This window comes from Morone saxatilis, unplaced genomic scaffold, assembly GCF_004916995.1.
Source record: "Morone saxatilis isolate NCDOM2014 unplaced genomic scaffold, NCSU_SB_2.0 Contig20, whole genome shotgun sequence".
Classification (NCBI taxonomy): domain Eukaryota; kingdom Metazoa; phylum Chordata; class Actinopteri; family Moronidae; genus Morone; species Morone saxatilis.
Genome location: NW_023339763.1, coordinates 21960306 through 21968150, shown reverse-complemented (window position 1 = coordinate 21968150; position 7845 = coordinate 21960306). Strand labels below are relative to the sequence as shown.

The following is a 7845-nucleotide window of genomic DNA, read 5'->3' as shown; positions in this document are numbered from 1 at the left end:
TTGTTAAGATGTTAAGACCACAATGGTTCGTATGGTTATTTTTCTAACTTTCTTGTGTTGCATTTTTTTAATGAATATATTTGTTGCAATGTTTGATGTATCTATTTGAGACATCAAATAAATCAAATAAAAAAAATATATCATAAAAATCTTTAAAGGATGTTTAATTACCTCCAGAGTGAGATGATCTAATTTGGGCACAAAATGGACATTTAAATTGATCTGAACTGAAGTGGATTCAATCATTTTGAATATTTAGTACACAAACTTGCTAGTCAAACTTAAAATGATTTTCCAGTATTTTAATTTATTGATCAATCTGATTTCTAGAGTTGTGAGCCGAACAATCAGCAGTTTTGAAAGCCGAGCATTGCATTGCACTCTACTGCAATACACTCGTGCAACCACCTGTCTACTGTACATCCTTAATGTGTGTCAGTCAGACAGTTCTGCTCAAGCTTGCAACATTCTGGTCTTGTGGGAAGCAATGGCCACTGACTAGTGCTATGTTTTGCTACTAGACTGTTGAATAGTCGTGAGGTGTGAAGAAGGAGGAACCTGAGGTTAGAAAATGTCCAATAGAGTGTTGAACATGTGAAATGTTAAAGTTTCATTGTTTTGCTTTGCCTCAGAACACAGGACACTGTGACTGAGTCATACTTGCCTCTACACGTCAAACCACATTGGTCCTTGACTTCAGTTGATTTATTGTCTTTATCCCCAATATCATTATCTTTTTACATTTGGCAGGATTTTTAGCTGAGAAAGAAAGAATGGATACAGCAATAAATCAGCCACATTTTTTTCACCTCGCAGTAAAGATATATAAATAATGTATATATGTGAGCCAGAGGGCCTATCTAAGTTTTTAACCCCTCAATTATCTGACATCATAAAATGACGCTGTAATGTTCTGTAGCACTTTAAATATAAAAATCAATTTCATCAGTGGGAACTGTTGGGTCTCTGTAAATAATTTTATAAGGAATATGTTTTAGATCTGCTCCATTTTAAATACAGTCCTGAGATATTGTTTGTTAGGATTTGCTGCTATACAAATAAAATTTAATTGAAAGTTGAAATGAATTGAATCATGGATCCAGCTAAAAACTAGACACACAAATGATATTCAGTTATGTAAAATGGTTTATTAGCCAGCTGGTTTCAGTAATAATTTATGTGATGCTTTCTTTGGCACTGTTGTTGGTGCAGGTATATCATGGGCCCCTGGGCCTTTGGGCCACACCATTAACGGTCATACATACATAACTAATTTGCATTAATTAGTTCTATAATCTCCTCTGATGCTGGGGAATGGTTGAACGTGTTTGGTTTTGGAGCTTTGAAAGGACAATCTCATACCAAATCAGTACACTTTTTTCTGCAGAAAAGATGCAGGAGATTGGGGCAGTGTACTGTATACTAGATGATAAAATATCTTTACTAAGATAAAAAGTGTTCCTAAGAATTTTGGGCCAGTTAGGACTGATTTCCTACTCTGAGAAATTTTATAAATAAGGCTTGGTGTTTCTTTGAAGAGACATTAAAGAAGACACTGTTATGCAAGGAGCCACCTTGCAGTTCTTGTTGGGACAGGAGCACTCGCACATAACTAACAGGTGGTCCCCAACGCAGCTTTGCATACAGCCCTGTGTGTCAGCAGCTGCACATCTTGAAGACAGACTGACTTGCCTGTCAAACACGAAGATGCTTTGGTTGACTCTTCTGACTCTTCTGATGCTTGGCAGAACTCCTGTCACGGCCTTGCCTCTCAGAACCCTAGACCTGCCTACACAAACCAATGCAGGACCACCTGAAGCTGACCAGGACTTTGCAGAGGTATTTACCCGGTTATACATATGTGCCCTGTAAGAAAGCATTAACAACAGGCAGATGGATGTACAGGTCTCTGTGTTGGGATAGTGTGGTTTTATTTATGGGAGACTCCACCCTGGACAGCTTTATAGCCCCACTACCTTGACCCGAGTGGAGCTTTGCTAATGTATGGTTTGATTTGTTAGTTCAGTTAAGTGCTGGGTTACCCTAAAAGCTTTGTAAATGGCATTATTGTTGACCCACTGATAGGATCTGTGTTTCTGTTTCCAGAAAAATACTGTTTGTAGAATTGTTTATGTGGGGAGACACTTCAACATAGAATAGGAATATTGAAATAAATCATTTTATTTGTGGCGTTTCACATAGACAAACATTGAGGTATAATTGATTATTTTTTACTAGCATTTTTCCACCTGACAATTGCTGAAGGATAGTTTGTTTTCATTTTTTCACCACTACAAAATACAACATCAAAACTTATACAGAGTTATAGATGAAAGTAACCATATAAAGTAGGAAAGCTTATAGAATCATACAATTGTTAAGGATTAAAGGTCAACAGCCCCTTTGTTTGTGGATTAAAATGTATCTTTATAAATACAGTGTATCTCTTTGCAATGTACATCTAAACCTACGCCCTGTGTTTCATCCTCTAAAATCTCCAGTAATCCTTTCTTGATTCTGCTAGAAGCTGAGTGGCTGCTGTTGTTCATTTTACTCTAATGATATTACAGGTACACAGCTTAATCATTGTGTTGTCTTACACAACTTTGATCTTTCACAATGATGAGATAGAAAAATATGGAAAAAAGTCTACATCATAACGTAATTGGATTCATTTCTGCAAATTCTGCCTCTGTGAAACCTCAGCTGAAGTAAAAATGCTTTGATAAGGATTATTTATGAGCTCTTCTTCTGAATGTCTGCCACTTGGCTCCACTATCAGTGTAACTATACTCACTTCTCAAGAAGACAGTCATTATTGTGGTCACATATAGTGAAGATACAGATAACTGAGATAACTGCAGTCAAAATATGTGAGCCACCACAGTCACACACAGAGTCACTGTATATTTTGCCAAGTAAAACATGTTTTATGTGTGTCTGAATGTCAGTTGGAATGATAACAGCTTTATTAACTGAGATTTCATGTTTTATATATTAAATTATAAGTTCTGTTTCTAAATGCTGAATAGCTGTCTAAAAGCTAAAAAATTCCTAGTTCCAAGTAGTCCTCAATGGGCCTAGGTGTGGAGATTGAATACATTCTGAATACCGACTCAGTTGTGTTTGTTAGAACACAACTATCGAAGAAGTATTGAAAGTTTTTGTCATATTTAGTATATTTTGTGAAATTAACAAAAATAGGATTATATTTTCTAAAATAATGTATTACATAGGCACCAACTAAAATATTTTTTTTGTTGGCCCAAAGATAGTCAAATTACATTTAGTATATTGTGTTATGAACCTTATACTAAAGGATTTATCAGTATGTGGACAGTTACTGATGTCCTTAGATAGACCTTTAAAAATATAATCATAAAACAGTTTTACTTTGTTTACTCCCTTGTTTCTGGGCTTTGTTGTTTCTACAAACATTCAGCAATCACATTATAAAGGTGTTAAATGAGTCAGTAAATGAAATAAATGAAAGAGAAAGCGATTACTGTACAAACTGTGCTTCAGTATATATATAGAGCTTCAGTAATACTTTAAGTTGGAGGATTTTTAGACTTTGTGTGGCTGTTGTTGACACCTACAATTACATGAGCAGAGCAACATTTCTGAACCGTACTATTATTAAAGGTTTAAGAAAATGTTTGGAATGTTTACTGTAAAGACTGTAAGAGCTGAGAGTTTGAGCAGACCTCAAGTTTTCTGGGAGTTGGTTTTTCGAAATGGGGAGCATAAAATCTGAATGCTGCTCCTTTGTGTTTAGTTTTGACTCTGGGGACAGTAAGCAGACCTGAACCCAGACCATCTGAGAGGTCTTTATAATAGAGCAGCAGGTCAGAAGTGTATTTTGGTGTTGAACCATTCAATGCTTTAGAGTATAAAATCAATTCTTGACATACAGGAATCTAGTAAAGACCTGAAAAGTGATGTGGTCCACATTCCTAGTCTCTAGTTCTGAATCAGCTGTAGCTGTCTGATCAACTTTTTAGACTGACCTGTAAAGACAGAGAAACAGTGGTCGAGCCTACTAAAGACAAACACATGGACACGTGCACATTTTTCTTAATCCTGTTGAGACAAATCCTTTAATTCATGTGTTCTTAAGGAAGAGTCCATGACTACAGCAAGATCTCTAGCTTGGTTTGTGGTCTTTAACATTATTTTATGAGTGGTTGAATGTTTGTATTATTCTTACTTCAAGCAGCTTGACACCTCCTTTTCAAGCTGCTTGTGGCAGCATGTGATTATTTTCTGCTTGAGGAGCAGATTGTCAAACCCTTTGGGCACAGAAAGAAGAAAACATTAAATTAGAAAAGTGTCTAGCATTTGAATACATCAGCTCAGCATACATTCATTACATTTTAGTTGACTGCAGTAATGCACCATTTTGCATGTACCAACTTTTTTATCTTCCTCAGGAATATCTACAGCACTTCTATGGCTACAGGCCCATATCAGAGAGACAGAAGAGGGCTGCAGACACAGATGCAGAGGCTGATTGGTCAACTGCACTCTGTGATAAGGTCCAGCCAGAGGTGCGCGCTCTTGGCTTTTGCCTCCAGAGTGAGAGCTGACCGGCAAAAGAACTACGACTCTGGCATCATGAAGAAGCCGCTGCTGTGGTCTGTCAGATGTGGAACGCATTGGAGAGACAATTCGCTGGAAGAAGAGCACCCTCAGCTATAGGTTAGAAAGGATCAAAAAGCAGTGCAGGCAATAACAGTGCAAACTGATGTTGCACTGTTTAGCAGGTATACTGTCAGGCCCGGCCTTAACCAATTTGGCGCCCTAGCCCCATGGCAAAGAAGTTTTCTGAATACAGTGGTTGCCTCTGTTGTGTGCGGTTCAGCCCGTGGGTGAGATTTGTGTCATATAAAGTTCCGTACACGCAGCAAGCATAGCCATTAACGAGGTCTATTCAAGGCCTCCTCTGGTTGGGACAGAACGTCTGCCATATCCTCATTGACTCAGGCAGAGACGAAGGACAATCATCCGCTCTGCATCGACCTGGCGTTTCTGTCTTAAGTTACGACACTCTCAGTCTTTTGTGGCTTCTATAGCCTATATGGGCTTAAACATATTTTTATTTTTAGAGAAAAGAAAATAAATACAGGTTTGCATCTGATTGTTGTCCTGTACAATAATAGACAAGCTTAACAACAAACAACACAATATGGAGAGGCATATAACAACTGAACTAGCTCCTACACACTATTTAGATGATTAATAAAAAAGTTTTTAACTACCCTTACACAAGAATTTAAAACTAGATAAACACAGTGATAAATAACATTAAAGATTAGTAAATCACGAAGTTGTCCTAGTCATCTTATACATCTCAAACCATGCACTAAAACTATTAAAAAGGTAAAAAAGGTTTTTAAACTCGCTACCTTAAGTTGTATACTCACCTAGAGTTTTCCTATGCAATGACAAAGGTGCTAATTAAGTCCAGCATCCATGGAATACTCATGGCCATGGTCCTTGACAGATATTTTTATGACAAAGAGAATAACAGGGAAGATTCACACACGTTTATTTCATTAATTTTATTGGATGGGGACTTCCTTAATCTTGTGGAACTGATCTTTTGTTCTGGTAGTTGAAAAAATTGCCTGTTTACGTTTTTTATATAATCAATTCTTTTAAACTGGATGTAATCATATGTTGTTTATATTAATGTCATCAATGATGTTCACTTTGTAAATTCACATTAGCTTGATCAACTGGTTGAGATGCATATGCTTGTCGATGATCATAATAAACCCGCATGTCTCAGTGTAATTATGAACGGTTAAATGAGTTTGAGCTTGGAAGCTTCTCTTCCAGCAGCAGCCACTGTACAGGAAGAGTTGGGTGTTACAGTCTTACATATAAAAGAAAATGATTCCAAGAATAAAATTAAATAATAAAAATGAAAACCTGAGAGATGCATTACTATTCACTGTACTGTACATAAATTAATATACAGTGCAATTTATTCTGATATGCAAATGAGATTAGATATAATTTTATTGTCATTGCAGTGAAATAGGTGATTATCAGAATGCAAAGAAGCAGTAAAACTTGGCAGTATATTATAGATGTATAAGGAATATATTAAGGTACTCTGTCAAAGGATCCTGCATATGCACTGCTAACTTATTGGGAGTCAGTTCAATTAGCACAGGTTATCTAAACACTGATAAACACACTTTAAACAATACTGAACTGTAAACACAAAAACAACAAGGCTTTACAAACTCCTATGTAGACCTGAGTATAGCTCTCCAGCCGTGTTGTGTGTGCGAGGAAGGAGCTACGTCCTTGCAGTCTTTTGCAACTCCAAGTCTCTGGAAGCACCAGATCTGGATCCAAACTAGCTACCAATAATAAATGTGCTACGTCAAAGTGTACGGACTAATGTAACTAGCATCACATGAGGCTGAATTGGATATAAGATCTACAATCAATCTTTGTTACAATATGGCTCGCTTTCATAGTGATTAGTTTTAAGATAAAGGTCACAATCATTATATATTCGGTGTTCGCTCTTGTACCTTATTCTAATTTGCTCCAGCTAAAAAAGCTGTTAGCTAGATAAAAAGAGCATAAGTTTATCAAATAAAACGTACTTCCAGTTCCTTGTATAATTTGTGGTTTTCAAACTCCCATAATTACACTCTCCAACATTCTGGCATCCATGTGGGTAACTCAAAACCTCTTGTCTTTTTCACATTTTTCCTCCTACTTCGCTTTTCTTTCTACTTCTCATGATTGCACTGGAAAGTCTCCTTAATGTCCATATTTTGGACTAATATGGGATTAACATGGCATTTACTTGTTTACTCAATCAATCATTACTCAAACACTCAACTACTCTGAGTCAAACGTCAGAACTAGATCAACGATACTAAAACAATCATACATACAGAGTCGCGCAAACGTGACGTGGGACGAAGCGAGAGCCGCGGCGCGTGTAGGGCTTAATATGCACAGTACTTCATTAATCTATTTCTGTTTATTCAAATAGGCTTATTTTGCTATCTATCTCGCAGTGTTTTGTGATATGTAAATGTGCGCATACAGGTATTACTAACATAATAGAAAATACACCTTGACGGGCAACATAAAGTATAATAATGTTTAGTGAAATAGATAAAAATGTTCAAATTTATATAGGTTGTTCACTCATAATATTATGTTGTACACCATAAAATAAATGGAAACAGCTCTCCTTAGCATATCCATATGAACCGTAAAGCATATAGTATATGCGCCTATTGACACGGTGAACCTAGGAGCTCTATGGTCCTACGGTATACACCAATGTTCTACAGCAACGATAGCTGTCTCTTCTATAACTCTTGTGGCCAACCGCCACCCCTATCCACTCAACAGCCTAATACTTTGCGCGTGTGTTATAGAGCGGGTCGAGGGATGTGTCCCTATTACTAGCAATACCCTGTCGTCCTTTATCCATACTGCCTATGGTAAAATAAATTATTGTCAAAAATAAAAATGACAATCAAAACAAACTTTCACCCTAACTTTCTCGGCAAGACAAATTAGTTTCAATTAATGACATTCACTAAACGTCCCCACCCCAATACCATCCTCCCTCAACCCCCCACACAAAACCACCATAGTTGATAACGATAACTTATTAGGCACTGTACAGCTAAGGCTGAAGGGAACACAATATTGTTAGCTATTTATTGCACCGGTCAATTTGAAATAATAAAACAAAAGGAGGATTTGACAAAATTGAAAAATTCTGATCCCTAATGATTAGCGTTGTACTAGAAAGGACATAGCAGATTCCTATAACCTCACAATATATATCTACTT

At 36.8% G+C, this 7845-nt stretch overlaps 1 pseudogene; it reads left to right on the top strand.

The window, feature by feature from the left end:
• The first annotated feature begins 1707 nt into the window (after positions 1–1707).
• The window catches only part of LOC118331242, a 15779-nt pseudogene continuing 9641 nt past the window's right edge, over positions 1708–7845 (top strand).